Below are 21,720 nucleotides of genomic sequence, written 5' to 3'. Positions count from 1 at the left end.
TCATAATTCCCTGTCCTGAGCTCATCTGGCTTTCCTACGATGCTTCTTGCATTGTGATATACACAGCTCAGCACATTCATCGCTCCATGCTCAACCATTTGATTACTGACTCTATCTGAGGTCTGAACAACATCTGACTGGTGTCAAGAAAACAAACTCTCCCTCATTGTCATAAAAACAAAGGAGCTGATTGTGGACGACAGGAGGAATGGAGACAGGCTAACCCCTATTGACATCAATGGATCTGGGGTTGACAGGGTGAACAGCTTTAAGTTCCTCAGCATAAACATCACCGAGGATCTCACATGGTCTGTACATACCGGCTGTGTTGTGAAAAGAGCACAGCAGCACCTCTTTCACCTCAGATGGTTGAAGAAGTTTGGGATGGGGACCCAAATCCTAAGAACTTTCTACAGGGACACAATTGAGAGCATCCTGACTGGCTGCATCACTGCCTGGTATGGGAACTGTACTTCCCTTAATCGCAGGAACCTGCAGAGAGTGGTGCGGACAGCCCAGCACATCTGTAGATGTGAACTTCCCACTATTCAGGACATTTACAGAGACAGGTGTGTAAAAAGAACCCAAAGGATATTGGGGACCCAATTCACCACAACCACAAACTGTTCCTGCTGCTCCCATCCAGGAAACGGTACCACAGCAAAAGGACCAACAGGCTCCGGGACATCATCTTCCACCAGGCCATCAGACTGATTAATTCATGCTGATACAATTGCATTTCTATGTTATATTGACTGTCCTATGTACAAACTATTTATTATAAGTTACTGTAAATTACAAATTGCACACTTAGACAGAGACATAACGTAAAGATTTCTACTCCTCATGTATATGAAGGACGAATGTAATAAAGTCAATTCAATTCACCCTCCCCACTATCTGTTCTGTCAGTCTGACTCCCATTCCCCCTACAACTTATTTTAACCACATCACCCTCTCCCCACACTAGCACTAGCAAGCCGTACCACTGGGATATTAGTCCCCTCTTGTTCTGTTCCCCTAACTAACAAATCCCCTATCACCCCTTTGACTTTCCTCTGGTTACAAGCTGCAGCTGGATGCACATCTTGTAGGTGAGGGCATCAAGGACACTAGAGGTATCCCCACCTTCCCACCAATGTCCCCTCTAATTTGTAATGACCGTGTGCACATAAATCTTGTACTGTCCATTTTTTTTTACCCAGTGACAACGTGTGCACAGTGAGAATTTTATATAGAGAGGTATTCATTTTAACCTTGCAAATCACTGCCAGTGAGAACTTTGATCTCCCCTGGCTTCGATCGAGTTCACGCTCACACAACCTATGTAGCAGTCCTGTAATGGGAAATGAAGGTGTTTTTGACCAGAGCTTTTGCACATTGTCTATATGTGGCTTGTTTGCTAAATTACGCTTTAAAAAGTCAGATTTCCAAATATCACTCCACTTCTTCCCACTTGTAAATTCTCCAGCAACTTTTGAATTGCCACAATACACACAGGTAACACCAGCTTCTATATTGGACAAAAATATTTCCCCTGAACCCTCCTGAGGAATTGAGGATGTATAAAAAATCATTTTGAACCTCTGTAACCTCTGGTTAAAATAATAATTGGGACGGAATAGGAATTTTTGAGCTGATGTAAACTCTGTCTTCAGCGGTTAGCTAAGACAGGCTCATTACCAGTCCTCTGTGGCTTGCAGAGAGACACACTGAGAGCTGATAACATTATACATTGTACCCTCTTTAGTAAAGGGATAAGAACTCGCCGATAGGGACAGGAATGAATATCTGTCTGTAATTAAGTCAGGGCCTTGCAAAGGGAATAACTGATAAGGACTGGACAGTACATCCATCTGTAATTAAAACCTTGATTTAGCGAACCTTATCTAAGTAATTATGTTTTGCACCAACAGACTTGCTGGGCGTACCAGTTCAAATAACATCTTGCAATGGTAATGTATGGGGCTTACTATGTCTTAATTTCTGGCTGTAACCTGACTAAATCAGTCCACTTGTCAGATGGTGGCAGTGCTTACGTGCCTTCCCTTTGACAACTGGGTCTCAAACTCCTGCAGGAGAATGCGCTATAAATTGTAGTGACGATAAGAAGCTGGTCTCCCAAGTTTTATTCAGATACAACTTGAACATTTGGCGTCACAAACTGGATCCCAATATAGGGAGTTCCAAGCAGACTGTGGTGGGATATTACCTCATGAGAACAAACAGTAAATTTGATTTGGAGAAAGAACTGTGGAAAGAAATGGAAATTGTTCAAAAGGGAATGGAAGGAAAAGGTAGATGTGAAGTGGAACAGTATATTATTAGCAAATTGGAGGAATAATGCATGTGACAAAGGGATAGAGGTATGTACTGCAGAAGGAACGCGAAAGGTTGGGAGACGCTAAAAGCGGAGCGTTAATGGGTGGATGGGAGCTGAAAACGAGAGCAGGAAAAACAACGTAAGCAAACCAAGGCCTAGATAGGAGAGAAGGGCAGGAACATCAGTTCGAACTGATAGGGAAACAAGTGATCCCGAACCCATGTCTGCATACCGACCCTGTTTGAGGACAGTGACAGTGATGAGGAGTGGGCACCCACTGTACCCCACCCACCTTATCAGGGGCCAAGTGCACCCAGTGCTCCTGAACCCCAATCCTCCCAGTACTCACATACGGTGGCCGCTCGGGTAAAACAGCAGTGGCAGGGAAGGGGAGGTCCCTATACCCTGAGATCCAGAAAGGAAATACTGTGGGAAGAATCCAATAAAACCCAGAGCTAATGGCTCCACAAAGACAATTGCCCACCCGAATGCTGCCCAGTCCACGAGCAGGAGGAGGGACAGTCCTCAGTGATTCCTGTGTATGCACCCTGGAAGCCTCAAGAAATGATAATGATCATGATTCAGGCCCAGATAGGAAAGAAAAACCTGGACAGTTTGCTCAGTATGTCCTCAGTATTATACAAATGTATAATGCGACACCGCAAGATTTATTCTGTCTCTGCTGCATGATTCTCTCAGCTGATGAGGGGCAGAAATGCAAAGCAGAATTGAGATACCAAACCTATCAGGAGTTACAGGTGGAAAACCACAATGAGAATGAACAGACAGACCAGATTATTCAAGCCTTGGAAGGGCTCTCCTGCAACCTGTAAACATCACTAAAGTACCTGAATGCAAACCGAAGCCTGGGGAATCAGGACCAGATTATTGGGAGTGATTTCTGGCCTGCTGCAGCACTTTCGCAGGACACCAAGCCTTCAATGATGGGAATCTGTCCCCCCAGTTTAATGCCTTTCTTCTCCTATGCTTACCAACTAAGTTAGCCAACATGATTAAGACAAATAATATGGATTGGCCTGACAATGACCGAAATCGAATGCGACGAGCTTTGATATATTATTGGGACCCGGCTTTCGAATCCCGATCAACCCCGAAAGGAAGTGATATTAAAGCTGAATATGTTCAGCGGGTAGAAGGATGCGAGCGGGCTATATCTGGGATCAGAAATGGGAACACAAACCTACCACGGGACAGGTGGGGACAACAACCCGTTTAGAAATTGACAAGCAAGGACGCTTCCTGCTGTGAGTACCACCCCTCAGGAAAAGCCCAATGAAATATTGCAAGTTGCTGCAATTCCAATTCCGTTTACAGGGGCCACCACAACCACTCTTAATCAGGAAATAGTACTGGAAAAGGGATTCCAGCCATCAGACACTACAATCACTGTGTCTGGGTTCGAAGGCACGGAACATGCGTGTTCACGTACCCAGCCACTGCCGGTGGAATTCCAGGGATACCAGTGTGAGGTTTCATTTACAGTCACCACCAGTCTGGGGTGTAATCCAGCAGGGAGAGACTTGCTCTGTCCGCTGGAAGTCGAGATTCTATAGACGGACAAGGGTGTCACCCTGGGACTAGCAAACAACCGACAGCTTCCCCAGTTTCTGACCCCCCAGTGGTGGGCACTTAATCTGGACTCCACTGCATTTGAAACCCTTCTGCCAGCGGCCAACCCTCATGTGACTCTGTGCTATGACCCTACTGAGGAAAGCCAATATTATGCACCCCTTGAGAGACAGAAGTTCCTGGTCACAGTGATTGGAGAGGTTAAAGGAAGAGAGGGCAGTGCATTACTGGCTGAAGTTCCGGATTTCCTTTGGCGACAGACAGGACTGGTGGTTCCCCATACCACTGTTAGGGTTTTCCCTGGGTTCAAGCCAAAGAACCTAGGGTTCCTTGCCTACACCCTGACGAAACAAGCATCCAACACCGAGGGAGACTGGCAAGACTTGCCCGCGGGCTAACTCCGATTCTGGAAGGAGTCTGAGGTGAAGACGGGACATCTGGTAAGACACTCTTTTAATATTAACCGAACCCAAGACATTGTATCCCATCTCTGGGCAATTTCAGGCCATGAAGTCGGCTGCATTAACTGCCCCCCGCTGGCCGGATCACCGTGAAAGAAGGACAGACTGTGCCATCCTTTCCACAATACCCCCTAAAGGCCGAGGCAACGTTTTATGTGGATGGAAGCTCTTTTGTGGATCCAGCAGAGAAACAATGTTCTGGCTATGCGATAGTGACGGACAGTGAAGTAATTGAGCAGTCGTCTTTTGAAACAGTTGTCTCCGCCCAGAAGGCTGAGCTGTTTCACTCGTGCCTGTATCCTAGCAACAGACTAAAGTGCAAACGTTTACACGGACTCCCGTTATGCATTTGGAGTTGTACATGACTATGGGGCTCTCTGGGAACGTGGGGATTTCTGACTTCCTCTGGCCACCCCATTAGTAATGCCACCTTTGTAAATGACTTACTCACTGCTCTACAGCTACCTCGAGTTTCAGCTATTATTAAATTTGCAGCCTGCACCCGCAAGTCCGACCGGGTCACTAAAGGCAATGCTTTAGTAGATTAGACAGCAAAAAGTGTGTCACAGTCCTCAGGAGTTGTAGCACCCTCGGATTCAGTCAAGCAACCCTCTGTGACTGAAGCAGAACGGGTTTGCCAGACATGCAGGAGGTACTTACTTTTCAGGGGGACGCCTCTGAGGAGGAGTGCAAACGGTGGTCCGAGATGGGGTGCCAGAAAGACCCCGATGTAGGATTTTGGATCACCCCAGTGGGACAGGTTCGTGTTCCTGCACAGTTTCTACCAATATTGGTCCATTATATACATAATTGAACACACCTGGGAAAGGAGGGAATGGTTGGTAACCTGTACCCTGCACACCGGGTATGACTCCCTTGACAGGTGAACCTTTTTCGCATCTACAAGTTGATTTTATTGAATTGCCTAGAGTACATTACTATAGATACTGCTTCGTTATTATAGATGTGTTTAGTAGATGGACTGAAGCTATTCCAACTACCAATAATACTGGTATGACTGTTGTGAAGGTATTATTACGGGAAATAATTCACAGGTACGGCCTGCCGAAGATGCTCTCTGACAATGGCCCACACTTTGTAGTGAAAGTAAACGAAGGGGTATGTAACAAACTAGCTATGAAGCGACAATTCCACTGTGTACACCACCCACGGGCCGCTGGCATAGTGGAAGGAGCCAATGGCACTCTGAAGAGTAAATTCGCCAAACTAACAGCAGAGTCTGCACTCACTTGGTTGAAGGTTCTACCGTTAGCCCTGTTCCACACGAGGGTTACCCCACAGGGGAAAACAGGGTCATCACCAGCTGAAATCATTTATGGACGGTCCATGAGGACAACCTGGGGACCAAGACCTTGTGCACCATTGCTCCCAGGATGTCTACCAGCAAACTTGTATATGCATACCCTAGGGGAAGAGATGAGGAAATATATATGCCAACTAACCAAAATCCTCCAAGCATTACGAGGGGAGCTTGATCAGTTTGTGGCCTCAGGAAGATGGAGTCAATTTTAGAAAACCTACCACATTTATTTTTCGCAAACAACAGGAATTCTGCAGATGCTGGAAATTCAAGCAACACACATAAAAGTTGCTGGTGAACGCAGCAGGCCAGGCAGCATCTCTAGGAAGAGGTACAGTCGACGTTTCAGGGCGAGACCCTTTGTCAGGACTAACTGAAGGAAGAGTGAGTAAGGGATTTGAAAGTGGGAGGGGGAGGGGGAGATCCAAAATGATAGGAGAAGACAGGAGGGGGAGGGATGGAGCCAAGAGCTGGACAGGTGATAGGCAAAAGGGATACGAGAGGATCATGGGACAGGAGGTCCGGGAAGAAAGAGCGTGGGGGGGAACCCAGAGGATGGGCAAGGGGTATATTCAGAGGGACAGAGGGAGAAAAAGGAGAGTGAGAGAAAGAATGTGTGTATAAAAATAGTAATAGATGGGGTACGAGGGGGAGGTGGGGCATTAGCAGAAGATAGAGAAGTCGATGTTCATGCCATCAGGTTGGAGGCTACCCAGATGGAACATAAGGTGTTGTTCCTCCAACCTGAGTGTGGCATTTATTTTTCATACATTTACACACAGTCCAATGGTCGTGGAGCATACGGATTCCTTCTTTGTAGAAATTGGCATCTTCGACATCCAGAAGTGGTCCACAGCCTCGGGTGACTGAGTTTGTGGCCAAAGGTAGAAGGAAATGAGTTACTAACTTCAAACTTCCTGCATTTTCACTCAGAGTTGAACTGCTCGTGCATGTACCAAGAGCTGTATAATTCTTCCCCTTCTACCTCGGCCATGAACTGATCAATCACCCCTGCTGTGGACCACTTCTACAAAGAAGGGATCTGTACGCTCCACGACTGCTGGACTAAGTGCGTTCATGTAGGAGGGGACTATGTTTAAAATTAATGTGCTAGGTTTTCCAAAATTGACTCCTTCTACTGTAGGCCACAAACATATCAATCACCACTCATACATTCACAGGTACGACAGCCTTACAAGGAAGAGAACTACCCCACAGACAGGAGTGACTATCCCACCTCAGAACCTGGGGATTTTGTCCTGATCAAGAACTGAGATTGAGTGAATCTCGGACCTCGGTGGAGAGGACCATATCAGGTGTTACTGACCACTCCCACGGCTGTGAAACTGAAGGGGCAATCTCGGTGGATACATCGAACAGACTGCCAATGTGTTACTGAAGGAACTGAGTAGAAGGACTCTCTCGGACTAGAGGAAGATGTATTGGTTTCTAGTGATGTTCTTGTTTATGTCTTTGAGAGGGCTCACTCCAGCATCTGGGGTTCCCCATGTTAATACCTTTCTGTCTCTCTGTCACACCTAGGCCAAACAGGTAGAACTAGGGGCCTGCTGGGTTTGTGCCGAAATTCTGCAGCATGGTAAAACTATGATTCCAATGTCAGTAATCCCGCACAACCAGAGTGAGGAACTCTCAGCCTGGGCTTTCTCAAATAACAGCCAGGGAAGTGAGGTGAGGAACTGTGGTCCAGTCAGAGATGACTATGGCTGTCAGTGTTTTGAGGGATGGTATCTCAGGCTCCCATCAAACAGAACTTCCTATACTGGGAAACATGCATCCTGGCCATACTTGCAGGTACCCAGCAGCGGAGAGGAATAACCGAAACTGAGCGATTTTGGATGATCACTTTTCTCTCCTGTGGAGTAGCCAGGAATTCACGAGAGATAATCAATCTGGCTACAGCACTTGAGGAGCTGGCCACAATACTGCAGGGGCCCTGACAGAAACACAGGCCCAAGTAACAGAAATATCCACTGAAATGATTGCAATCCGGCAAACAGTCCTACAGAATCCTATGGCGTTTGATTTTATCCTGGCTGAGAAAGGGGGAACCTGTGCTATTATTGACACAGACTGCTGCACCTATCTCCCTGATGACTCTACTAACATTACATCCCTCTCCGACCACACTGCCAAGGAGATTGACAGCATCAAGAAAGTACGACAGGACTTACACGGGTTCACCGAAGGGTCGAAATGATGGTCTTTGAAGGCCTGTTCTGTAATTTGTGGGGTATGATATTGCATTATGGCCTAATAGTTGTAGATATCTTTGTTATAATTACTGTTGTACACTGTTTTTACCCACTGATAAGTCAATGCTCTACTCAGTTGCTTTCTCTGTAAAAAACTACTACTTTGTTGATCATGTAATGATCAAAAGGAGGGATGATAAAGTATGTAAAAGGGTTAACACTTTGTTAAACAATAGTAGCCTATTTTTCAGAAAGCAACTGCTGATGATCAACAGACGTTCTATTTTAACTTCATCAGTCCACAGGACTGGTTTCCAAAATGCATCAGGCTTCTTTAAATGTACCTTTGCAAACTTCTGAGGCTGAATTTTGTGGTGAGGACACAGGGACAGTTTTCTTCTGATGACTCTTCCATGAAGGTCATATTTGTGCAGGCGTCACTGCACAGTAGAACAGTGCACCACCACTCCAGAGTCTGCTAAATCTTCCTGAAGGACTTTTGCAGTCAAACGGGGGTTTTGATTTGCCTTTCCAGGAATCCTACGGGCAGTTCTCTCCGAAAGTTTTCTTGGTCTTCCAGACCTCAACTTGACCTCCACCATTCCTGTTAACTGCCATTTCTTAATTACATTACAAACTGAGGAAACGGCTTTGCTATCTTCCTATAGCCTTCTCCTGCTTTCTGGGCATCATTTATTTTAAATTTCAGAGTGCTAGGCATCTGCTTAGAGGAGCCCATGGCTGCTGATTGCTGGGACAAGGTTTGAGGAGTCGGGGTATTTATAAAGCTTTGAAATTTGCGTCACCTGGCCTTTCCTAATGATGACTGTAAACAAGCCATAGCCCTAACAAGCTAATTAAGCTCCGGGAACTTGGTAAAAGTTATCTGAGAGCTCAAATCTCTTGGGGTGCCCAAACTTCTGCATGGTGCTCCTTTCCTTTTTTTTTTCACTCGAAAATTGTACAAAACAAAAATAATACACTAATCTTGCTTAAAATTTTGAAAAGAATGTTTCATCTTTAACTTTATGACTTTTGGAGATCGGTTCATATTCTACTCACTGCACTATTCACAGTAACAGAAATTTTCACCGGGGTGCCTAAACTTTTGCATGCCACTGTAGCCAGCTGGGGTTTCAGGATGCTTAGCTCCTTGTGCACTCATGCGTAGAGATAGGACAGCTTCAGTCTGTTCTGTGTGTGTAGGCCATTATGATTATTTTGTAATTTGTCTTTAGGGGCTGTCATGTAGTAAATAACTTTGGCTCCAGTCTGTCTTGTGTGGGGGGCATCTGGACGGATATATCTGTGGTGTAAGGGGAATTGTTAGTCAGTTAGTGGATTGGGCGGGAACAGTCATATACTGAGTAAGGCCCGGGTGCTTGGAATAAATAGTTTGCACTTATTTGGTCTCTGGGTGACTTTATCCGGATTCAACTTCCACAGAATGGGAGTGGTTTTAAAGGGCTGGGCTGCTGGAAGCACATCACCAGACCCAGAGTGATTGCAACTGGGTCTGACCGAGGAATAACTGGTTCTTCTGGCAACATTCAGTCTCACTCCAACTATTTCCTACCATCCTTTGTACAGGTATGTAATGTCTAAAGGACCAGTGTTTGAGTAAGTGAGACTCACCAAACTTTCTCCTGACTGAATCACTGGAATCTCCGAGTCAGATGGGTTCTCTCCAGTTGATGCTCTCAACCCTCGGGCTGGTTCACTTGTTGCTGTTCCCTCGTCTTCAGTCGTGGTTTGCCTCCAGTTGTGGTTTTTCTTCCAATAAATCTCTCACCACAGGTCTAACTTTAACATGAAAGATAATGAAGCACATTAACAATAAAAAGGAGAAACAAACATTTCTGCTTCATGTTGCTAAGAACAAAACTCACTGAAATTTAATCGTTGAAGGCAAATATAATGATCTCAGTGAACAATCTTTTATTGTCCCTCACACGTCACAAAACAATATGGGAGAAGGAGCCATCATTCAGTTATGTTAAGACATCAGACACAGGAACAGAATTAGGTGATTTGATCTATCTGGCCTGCCCCACTCAATCATGGCTGATTTTTATCCCAACACCATATTCCTGCCCTCCTCCTATAACCCTGAAGCTATTTAGCAATCATGAATATATTAATCTCTGTCATAAATACACCCAGATGGCAGCCTCAACCAACCTCTGCGGCAACAAATTCCACAGATCAGACATCTTTTGGCCAAAAATTTTTTCTGATCTCAGTTTTAAAGGGAAGCATCTTTATTCTGAGACTGTGCTGTCAGATCACAGACTCTCCGTCTAATGGAAACATCCTCTCCATGTCCACTGTATCCAGGCTTTTCAGCATTCGGTAGGTTTACTTAACCATACATCCCTTCACCATCTCAACCGTCCCTCTAAACTCCATTGAGCACAGGCCCAGAACCATCAAATTCTCCTCATACATAAAGCCGATCATTCCTGATATTATTCATGTAAACCTGGTTAGCAACAACTGCACTGAACACGTTTCCAGGATTAACAGACAAATTGGTACCAGGATAATTTACAGTGAAAAGTTGTGCTTTCTTTACTGTTCTACTATCACAGAACCAGCCACTTCCATTTCCAGGTTAAAACAGGTTCATTTCAGGAAATATAAACCATTCCAGGGTGAATGTAATAAAAAGAAACTGGAATTACCAGAAACGTTCAGCAGGTTAGGAACAGTTGTGGGGAGACGAACAAACTTTACAATTCAGGTTAATAATGTTTCGTCAGAATGACTTCAAACACTTTTAGTTTTTAGTGCAGATCTCCAGCGACTTAAGATTCTGCTTGACTTCCACTGAGTGACAGACAGGTGACAGTTAGGGGCGAATTTGCAAACACAGTTTGAACACCAAACTCACGGGTCTGTTTCTACTGTTGTAAACATGGAACAGCTCATTTACTCATAGATTCTCCCTGTGAGGATGGAATGGGAACTCATCCTCTCCTCAGATGAACAGCCATTGCATCCAAAGGAACTCCAGAAACAAACATCTGATCCCAGACAGAAATACTCGCTCAACACCTCATGAGCCCAAGCAGTTCAATCCCTGGGTCCATTTTACCTGAATCAAAAACTGTCATATCCCAGGACCCAACCTCACAGAGTCACACAGCTGAACCGGCCACTCACTGACCCGGAAAATCTCACACATCACCCCCGCAACTCACACTGGGTAGTGCAATCCGGGATTTCCCCACAACCAATGTCCAGCTGCTCGAAATTTCTGCTTCATTGCAGAAGAACGACCATCCAGCCCCACCTGTAGAAGCACTAACCAAAGTCAAAGCCAGAACACCAACAGTTCCATATGCCTGGAATGTAGATCACAGGATTGTAGCCCAAGCACCAACTCTTCCAGTACTCTTTGCTGACAGTAAAATGCTGCAGTGTGTCATCCAGTCACAGTTCAAAAACCAGCACCTCCAGACCAATGCACAACACAACTGGTACCTGATGACCCTCTGGCATTCCAGCTAACAAAAACTGATTCTGGAAATAACTCAGCGAGGCCAAAGGTGTAAAAGAACACTTCACAATGAAGACAAAGGTTAGAAGAAAGATTGCTGATGTATAACATTGAGGAGGTGGGACACAGGGTGGACCGAGGTTGACCCAGATGGTTGATACACATCACTGAATAGGGGGCGGGGGGTGAGGAGACTGGACCGTGGTTGAACAAGATAGGGAGCGATGAGCAGATGGAACCAGGTGGGAGAAGGGATCAAGGACAATCACTGATGGTCCTTCAGCAATACACAGATACTGAATGAATAATACATACAACTGTATAAAATGACAAAGTTAGAACAAACAACAAGAACATTCCCATTTATATTTTGACCCTCACCAAATTTTTATCAACACACCATAGAAAGTTTCCCATGCGGACACTTCATGCCTTTGCATGGTAATTACTCTGCCCGTGACTGCGAGGAACTGCAGAGACCTTTGGATACAGACCAGCACATCATAGAAACCATGCTCCCCCTAGACTTCCCAGTCCCTCGGTAAAGCAGAAGCAGACAGTGAAATCAAAGACCTCCCCAACCTAGGTCATTCTCCTTTCTCACCCACTCCAGTCCGGGAGAAGATACAACAGCTCAAGGAGAAATGCGAGGAGCCTCAGGAAGCGAGGTGAGTTGGGGGAAGTTAATGGGACTCAGTGACCAACATCAGAATTCCCAACACAACATGGAGAAAACTTCACACATAAAGTTGCTGGTGAATGCAGCAGGCCAGGCAGCATCTCTAGGAAGAGGTACAGTCGACGTTTCAGGCCGAGACCCTTCACCAGGAGGAAGCATCACCATCCATCCGGGGACTGTAGACAGACACCACGAGATCTTGCGTCACAAAGCAGAGGGCGGGGCAGATCTGCGGTAAATGGCCTCATGTGACCTGTTGGCAGGACTTCCATTTCAATTCTGCGGAAATAGACAGCCTGGGTTCCTGGTTTGTATCGTTGAATGCAGATTAAGTGAAGTCTACACATTTTTTCGAGCCCAGATAACTGGGTACTAAATGAGTAATTGGCCCTCAGTTCGGGGCTCACGGCCAACATCAGATCTCCCCGCTCGGGATTGGTCTCAATACTCACCGCTGGGAAAACTGATATCTTCGGCCTGCGGACAGTGATCCCGAACCCCGGCTCCCCGACCCAGGAGGCGAGGACCCTTTCCCGATGCCGCAGACGATCCGCTTCAGCACTGAGCGGAAAGGAAAACACCGCCCATCTGGAGACTGTGAGCATGCGCGAAGTGATTGTTACTCCGGCACCTCTGTAAAAATTAAAGTCAAAATTAACAAGCGGAGACTTCCGCCTGCAGCTCAATGGAGTAACACATAAATTCTGTGGCTGACTTTAATTCCTCCTTTTCCCCAGTCTAAACCTTGAATTGTTTAACTTTTATTTTTTGGATCTTGGAGAGAAATAGTGGTTATGATGTCGTATCCTTTAAGAAGTGGAAAACAGCCTTTTGAACCCAGCAATGGAAAGGAAAAAACTTTGAAAGAAAAATCAGAAGACATGCCTGTCTGGGCTGAGCGTTTGGAACGTACATTGATGGCTCTCAATAACAAAATGGATAATAACACTTCTGAGTTGAAGTCCTTCCGACAGAGTTTACAGACTATTGAGGAAAATATTCTTTCCTTGAATACTGAGTTTCAAGAATCGAAACATCAGATTGTGGATATCTCAACCCGACTGGAACAGGCTCAACGCAAAATTGTCGATTTAGAGGCAAAGTCTCATTGAAATAACATTCATATTCTGGGTCTTCCGGAACACTCTGAATCTGGGAATCTATTGGATTATTTTCCCAATCTGTTTCAATCTCTGTTCCCGGATATTCTATCTCAGCCTGCCGAGATTGAAAGAGCTCACAGAATTTTTACTTCGTCAGGTAAAGTTCGACCAATTTTAGTCAACTTTCTTCGCTTTAAAGTTAAAGATCAAATCATAAAATGTGCAAGAAGACAGAAAGCTTTTAAATTTAACAGTTCCGAGATCCGTTTTTATGAAGATTATCCACGGGTAGTTATGGAACAATGGATCAAATTCATACTGGTCATGAAAATCGCTTACGAAAAAACTCTTTTTCCATCTTTGAGATATCCAGCGAAACTAAAGTTATTTCCCAAAGACTCTACCCCTGGTGTCTTCTTGGATCCCCAAGCGGCATTGGATCTTGTCAATTCTATTGTGGAATCGGCTGAAGTATGAAGGATATTAGAGTCTCCGAATAATTTTCTGAAAGAAAACAGGTTTTGAAGATCTCGGTATGCTGAAGATATCTTTTGATTGATGGATTACTTAACGAAGAGGTGGCCTTCTTGGTTTGATTAAAGAATGACTTTTTTTTTGAAGACTGTTTAGTATACGGAGTGAATTAATACAGCGGATAGATTGTGAACTGGTTTGATTATCTGTTTCTAGTTTTCTTTTTCTTTATTAATTAAGCGATAGTTTGCTTGCAGTTTATATGGATTTTTTTTCCTTATATTATGGAGTGTTTAGTAATAGATAACTAGCTTTAATTCTTTTGTTAAGTAAGGCAGTAAGTTAAAGAATAATGGTGCTGATTTTCTCTCTTTAGAGATTAAACTGTTTGGGTCAATAGTATTGTTTTGATGCCTTCGGAGACTGTCTCCTCATTCCTTTCGCCTATTTTCAATGATTAAGTATAAACATTTTTTTCTTCGCTGGGCTTTCTTATCTTAAGGTTATGTACTTTCGTTGTAAGGGGGAGGGGGAAATTGGGAGAAAAAATATTTAATCATTATTTAAACTGAGCGGCACGCGGAATTCCGTTCCTATGTTTCTTTTCTTGGGGATGCGTTCCGGCTTTTTCTCTCTTTTGCCGGATTTCCTTCTTTGGGGATGGTGGGAGGTTTGAGGGTATTTTTGTACTTTAGGGTTTATTGTGGGATTATTTTTCCACACACACTTTTTGTATTTTTTCCCATTATGCGTGTTTTCTATTTGGTTATGTTCATCACCGCCATCTTTGATTAGCCCGCGATGGTATGCGTTTATTGTCGTGTTTAAGAATAATATCCAATGGTATTTAAACAGATAAACGTTATTAGCTGGAACGTACGTGGCTGGAATCACCCTATTAAGTGAAGGAAGACATTTAAAGTTATTAATTGATTCCAGCCCGATCTAATTTTTGCTCAAGAAACGCATATCAGAACGGGCGATCAAAATAGATTTCTTAAAACATGGAAGGGCCTTCAATACCATGCTACTTGTCAAAATAAAACAAAGGGAGTATCTATTTTTATTAAATCTAATATTTTATTTATTCAAGAAGACATTGTTTCAGATAATAATGGTAGATCTTTAATTATCAAAGGAACAATTTGTAACAGAAAAATTGTCCTCGTTAATCTTTATGGACCTAATGTAGATGATCCTTCTTTTTTTGAAAAATGTATTTGGTTTATTACCAGATTTAAATGAATATACGCTGCTGATGGGAGGTGACTTCAACTGTTGTTTAAACCCTTTGATTGACAAAAGTTCAACCAATCAGCAGCTTCCAAGTCGTTCGGAGACACTTATTAATTCCTTTTTAACTGATTATGGTTTGATAGAAATCTGGAGAAATTTACATCCCAATGACAGAGATTATTCTTTTTATTCACATGTTCATAATAAATAGTCGAGAATGGATTATTTTATAGCTGATTTCCAATTTTTGTCCAAAGTCCAGAATTGTGAATATGATGCTATTGCAGTCTCGGACCATGAGCCTTTAAGCTTAACTTTTGAGCTAAATGATGTTAGTAATGTAAATTTGCCTTGGCGCTTTCCAGAAAATTTATTACAAAGTTCGGACTTTGTTAAATTTATAGAGATTCAGATAAAAGATGTCTTTCCTTTTAATAATACCGGAGATGTTTCCAAATTGATTACATGGGATACACTCAAAGCATATTTGCGAGGTCAGATAACATCTTACTTGACGAAACTTAAGAAACAGACAAAAATAGAGTTAGATAAAATTAACAAGCGGGGAATTTAACAGCGGCCGCATATTAAATACAGGGAACTTTACAGAAGCACGGTTTGGGAAGAGGGGGTGTTGGCTGTTGGGGAAAATACCTCTAATAACATTAGGATATTTGATCGTGTTTTGTGAAATCCTGGAGCTGTGACTGTTTCTTATTTGGGTATTTGTGAAATTCCTCCTCGCTCGACCCGTTGTCCCAGGAAGCTGGGAAATACCTGTAAACAAGTGTGAGCATTTTCCGCTCTTTCCAATGGGTGCCATTGGATTCCAGGAAGGAGCCATGTTAAGCAAGGAATGAACTTCGAAACCTAAGTTTAAAAGTTGAAAATAATGAAAGAAAAATTCACTGCTCGCTTATCTTCGGCCTGATCTTGATGAAATATTCAAGGTAATCATCCAAAATCCTCTTCTACACCAGGATAAATTTACTTTTTTTTCACAAGCCAAATGAAAAAAAAACATTTCTAGGCTATAAGCTAGTTTTACGTCACTTCGACTATCATTAATAGCAGATCAACCCCTTGGCTGAGCTCCACCAACTGTAGTTAATTGGAAAGAGGCTGTTTTTCTCTTCGTGTTGATAGGAAAAAGAATAACTTAGTGAGGCAATGAACGAGACAAAACGCATTTCCAAACCTCCCAAATGGTTGCTCTCTTCCCATTAACATCTTTCACTTCCAAACTATGATATTTTCTATTCGTATAGATTCGATAATACTTTATGTAAAGATTCAAGCTTCTTTAACTTTTTATATATTTAAAGACTAAACAGAAGCTGTATTGGTCTAACCATGTAATACCCCATGTGTGAGGATATTGTGAGTATCGACACTCACAAGTACACTTCCTGTCCAACCATTTCTGCGAGAGAAATACTACAAGGCAGAAATGCCAACCTGCCACTTTCGATACTAATATTCAGCAATATTCGTGGCTTTAGCAAAAGTTCATTAGACGTTCTTTTTTCATACTTGATTACTTGTTTCCAATTTAGGTATCTAAAAGTGTAAAAAGCGTATTTGCTTTATTTCTGTTATTTTTATACCTGCTTAGGAACACTGCTAAGCACTGTGGGCCCTGCTGTCTGCTCTGACTCAGTCGTATTAGTCAGGCTACATCTGTGGTGGTCCGTGGATTACTCGCTAATACAAAAGTAAATTTTTCTCACTAACAACCCTGTGGCTTCTAAGCAAACAACGTTACTTTACTTGCCTGATAATTACATTTTATAATTAGTGAGTACAACCATGCAATACTTTGTCATATTATTAAATTAAGTATTATATGTTATATTGTACCAGGTATACACTGAAATGTCCTGATAGGCTATAAGTTTGTTAATGTCTTAACTATCGCTATATTTCTGTGGAGCTCTGGAATTCATATATTTCTTTCATCTTGGTTTAGTGCTTGACATTATAAGAAGCCCTATTCATATGTGTGTGTGTGTGAGAGAGAGAGAGAGAGAGAGAGAGATAGACAGACAGACAGACAGACACATTATATAATGTCACAGCCAATTTGTGTACCTGCTCATTACATGAATGGGACAAGGAAGTTACCCAGTACATGAAATGAGCAGGTACACATTGGGTGTGACATACCAGGGGTGATTGATAGGTTCGTGGCCTAAGGTGGAAGGAGTCAATTTTAGAAAACCTGTCAATTTTCAATTATCTGAAACAGAAATACCACAAGAGTTATTAACTTCAAACTTTCTGCATGATCACTCACAGAGTGGAACTACACGTACATGTAACGAGAGCTGTAAACTTCAGGCCTTCTAACTTAGGCCAGAAACTTATCAATCACCCCTCGTTCAGCTCCAACACCTAAAAGATTGTCACTGCACCCCTGCTCCAGCCGTCAGACAGAGCCCGGGCCCGGGACTTTCCCGATCCATCGGCCCCGATTCACACAAACCCGAGATTTGTTTCCACTCACCGCCGCCCGAACCGGAGACCCGCCAACGGCAGCTGCATTCGGCACCGCGCATGCGTATAGCAGGGGGTTAGCGGCAGCGCCACCATTGGCCGGAGGTCCATGCAGCGCCACCAGTGGCCGGAGGTCCATGCAGCGCCACCAGTGGCCGGAGGTCTATGCAGCGCCACCAGTGGCCGGAGGTCCATGCTGCGCCACCAGTGGCCGGAGGTACATGCAGCGCCACCGGTGGCCGGAGCGGGAAGGACAACGGAGAGGTAAATCACAAACACGAAAAAGTCTGCAGACGCTGGAAATCCAGAGCAACACAAACAAAATGCTTTCGGAACTCAGCAGGCCGGGCAGCAACTATCGAAAAGAGTCAACAGTCGACGTTTCCAGTTGAACCCTCCTTCAGGACTGAGATGAAATGGGGGAAATATCTGAATAAGATCGGGGTGGGCGAGGAAATGTCTCGCTGGAGGATGATAAGTGAAGCCAGGAAGGTGGGAAAGCTGAAGAGCTGAAGAAAATAGAATCCATTAGGAGAGGAGAGTGGAGAATAGGAGAAAGGGATGGAGCAGTGCACCCAGAGAGAAGAGATAAGCAGGTGAGAGGACGTGAAAGTTCAGAGAGGAAGAGAGGGAGTGGGAGGGAGGGGTGAAGGGGAGATTTGTTCACTGGAAGGAGAAATCGATATTCATACCATCAGGTTGGGAGGGGGGGGTACTCAGACGGAATATAAGATGCTGATCCTGGACCCTGAGGGTGGTCCACATAGTTTACCAGGAGACAGAGACTGCAGGGACGAGAGTTTTTCTGTTGACTGATACACTGTGTGTGAACCCCGCTGCCCACTCCACCAACAACACGGCACAGCCGGACACATAACAGGGGACTTTACATCTCACAACACTGGATTCAGTGATGAAACCCGGGATTAATGTTGTTGTCCCACTGAAATCATCAGAAACGTCCATTCAGGTGTTTTTAAATACCAGCGCTCCCCCACAGGTGACGTCACACAGGTGCACGCACGCGCCTGACGTCACACATGGGTTCCCAACACCGGGATCTGCCCTCACGTGCGCGGTGTCTCACGTCACCCGCGCTAGAGAGCTCGAGCTTTCTCGGTTTAACGGCTGTCCTACGAATCGCGTGACCAGCCCCTCCCCCACCGCTGTCAACAGAGGATTCAGGCGCTGCGCTATTCCCATTGGTGCGAGGCGATGTCAATCACTGGTTACAACCAATAGCGGAGGCGGACCAGCCGAGAGGGCGTTACCCGCGCTGAGTCCGTCCCCCGCGTCGATGTCTCCGTCAAAGCGGAACAAACCCCAAAGTAAATGTCCGCTTTCTGATTTATTTCCATTTCCCTCCGAGGGAACAAAATCTTTTACATCAGCTGCTGAGAAAATCACCTTTGTTCTACCCCCATGTGAGATGAAGAGAGGTGAGTTACACCCAAGGTGCGGGACACGGGAAACTGGGTGAGAGTCGGGAAGGGGAATGAGGTTAAATGGCCATCGCAGAGTAATCTTGTGTCCGTCCCACACAACAACAGGTGGGTCCACTTTAGAAACTGTTGGGGGGATCACTGACAGAGGAAAGTCAAAGGGGTGAGAGGGGATTCGTTAGTGAGGGGAACAGAACAAGAGGGGACTAATATCCCAGTGGTGAGGCTCGCTAGTGCTAGTGTGGGGAGAGGGTGATGTGGTTAAAATAAGTTGTAGGGGGAATGGGAGCCAGACTGACAGAACAGATAGTGGGGAGGGTGAATTGAATTGAATTGACTTTATTACATACATCCTTCATATACATGAGGAGTAGAAATCTTTATGTTATGTCTCCATCTAAATGTGCAATGTGTAATTTATAGTCATTTATAATAAATAGTTTGTACACAGGACAGTTAATATAACATAGAAATGCAATTGTATCAGCATGAATTAATCAGTCTGATGGCCTGGTGGAAGATGATGTCCCGGAGCCTGTCGGTCCTTTTGCTGTGGTACCGTTTCCTGGATGGTAGCAGCAGGAACAGTTTGTGGTTGTGGTGAATTGGGTCCCCAATATCCTTTGGGCCCTTTTTACACACCTGTCTCTGTAAATGTCCTGAATAGTGGGAAGTTCACATCTACAGATGCGCTGGGCTGTCCACACCACTCTCTGCAGGTTCCTGCGATTAAGGGAAGTACAGTTCCCATACCAGGCAGTGATGCAGCCGGTCAGGATGTTCTCAGTTGTGTCCCTGTAGAAAGTCCTTAGGATTTGGGTCCCCATCCCAAACTTCTTCAACCATCTGAGGTGAAAGAGGTGCTGTTGTGCTCTTTTCACAACACAGCCAGTGTGTACAGACCATGTGAGATCCTCGGTGATGTTTATGCTGAGGAACTTAAAGCTGTTCACCCTCTCAACCCCAGATCCATTGATGTCAATAGGGGTTAGCCTGTCTCCATTCCTCCTGTCGTCCACAATCAGCTCCTTTGTTTTTATGACAATGAGGGAGAGTTTGTTTTCTTGACACCAGTCAGATGTTGTTCAGACCTCAGATAGAGTCGGCAATCAAATGGTTGAGCATGGTGCGATGAATGTGCTGAGCTGTGTATATCACAATGCAAGAAGCATCGTAGGAAAGCCAGATGAGCTCAGGACAGGGAATTATGATATTGTAGCCATTACTGGGACTTGGTTCAACCAACAGTCTGAGGGATTTAGAGGAACAAATTTGCAGAGAGATCGCAGACCATGCCAAGAAACAAAGGTTGATTCAGTAACTTTCCATATATTGACGGGGACTCCCATACTGCAAAAGGACTAGATGGGGTAGAGTTTGTCAAATGTGCCCTTAATCAGTTCGTAGAATTCCTGACGTAGAAGCTGTTAGGAAATGATCCAGGGCTGGTGACTGCAATTGGTGATCATAATGCCATGAGATTCAAAGTAAATTTGGAGAAAGAGTGGTCTGGACCATGGGTTGAGATTCTAACTTGGAGAGAGGTCAATTTTAATGGTTTCAGAAAGGATCTGACAGGTGTGGTTTGGGACAGATATTTTCTGGCAAAGGAGTACTTGGTAAGTGGGAGGCCTTCAGAAGTGAAATTTTAATGGTGCAGAGATTGTACGTGCCTGCAAAATAAAAGTTGAAAGGTTACTGGTGCAGGGAACCTTGGTTTTCAAGAGATACTGAGGCCCCAGATATTTTGTTCCTCTAAATACCTCAGACTGTTGGGTGCAACCAAGACTGTTAAATGACAACAATATCATAATTCCATCCCCGAGGTCATCCAACTTTTTTTTGTCATTTTCTGTTGGTTTCTAAAAGATTCCCAATAGTTTTTGCTCTTTTGTTTGCCCACTCTTTGGACTTTATATTGGCTTTGGCTTCTCATTTCAGCCACGGTTGTGTCCTCCTGCCTTTCCAATGCTTCCACTTCTTTGGGATGTATCGATCACTGAGCTCCCGAATTGCTCCCAGAAACTCCAGCCATCGCTGCTCCATTGTCACTCCTACCTATTCCCTTCCAAACAAGTTTGGCCATCTTCTTTGTCATAGAAACATGGAGAAGTTCAGAATGGAAACAGGCTATTTGGCCCATCTAGTCAACGCTGAAAAAACATTTAATCTGTCTAATGAAACTACCAGCACTGGGACCATCGCCCTCCATAGCCCTACCATCCAGGCTCCCATCCAAACTTCTTTTAAATGGTGAAACTGAGCTGATAATCACCACTTGTGCATTCCATACTCTCATGACCATTTCAGTAAAGAGCTTTTCCAAATGTTTCAGAAAAATTTTATCCTTCCCCACCTACCCATGACCTCTGGTTGTTATCCCACCCAACCTCAGTGGAAAAAGCTGCTCGCATTTACTCTATCTATACCCTCAAAATTTTGTATACTTCTACCAAATCCTCAAAGCAATGTATAATTTCTTGTTTATGTTTGGAGCCTTTTTTGGTGTATAAGATGATGAGGGGCATTGATCATGTGGATAGCCAGAGGTTTATTCCCAGGGCTGAAATAGCTAACATGAGGGGGCATAGTTTTAAGGTGTTTGTTAATAGATACCAAGGGGATGTCAGGAGTAAGTTTTTTACCCAGAGAGTGTTGGATGCATGTAATACACTGCCAGCTATTTGTGTGAGGGTGTTTCAGTTACTGTGGGGCCAAGAACCCATGCAGCTCAGTGGGAACAGGGAATAATACCAATGGAGAGAGTCAAACTGAGCCAGGTCACAGATTGGAGATGGCAGAAATATCCCATTCTTATGGAGACAGGAAGAGCATCAGAGAATTTGATGGTCATTCCAGATACCAGCACTGTGCCCAGTT

At 44.2% G+C, this 21,720-nt stretch overlaps 1 long non-coding RNA gene across 1 annotated transcript; it reads right to left on the bottom strand.

The window, feature by feature from the left end:
• Positions 1-1,257: 1,257 nt before the first annotated feature.
• LOC134341826 (uncharacterized) lies at positions 1,258-17,468 on the bottom strand. The gene is made up of 3 exons (XR_010016874.1): positions 17,409-17,468; positions 12,542-12,722; positions 1,258-9,711 (listed from the first exon to the last, which is right to left on the bottom strand). It is a non-coding gene; the product is annotated as an uncharacterized LOC134341826 (long non-coding RNA).
• Between the last annotated feature and the right edge of the window lie 4,252 nt (positions 17,469-21,720).

This window comes from Mobula hypostoma, unplaced genomic scaffold, assembly GCF_963921235.1.
Source record: "Mobula hypostoma unplaced genomic scaffold, sMobHyp1.1 scaffold_110, whole genome shotgun sequence".
Classification (NCBI taxonomy): Eukaryota; Metazoa; Chordata; class Chondrichthyes; order Myliobatiformes; family Myliobatidae; genus Mobula; species Mobula hypostoma.
This window is presented reverse-complemented; position numbering and strand designations above follow the sequence as displayed.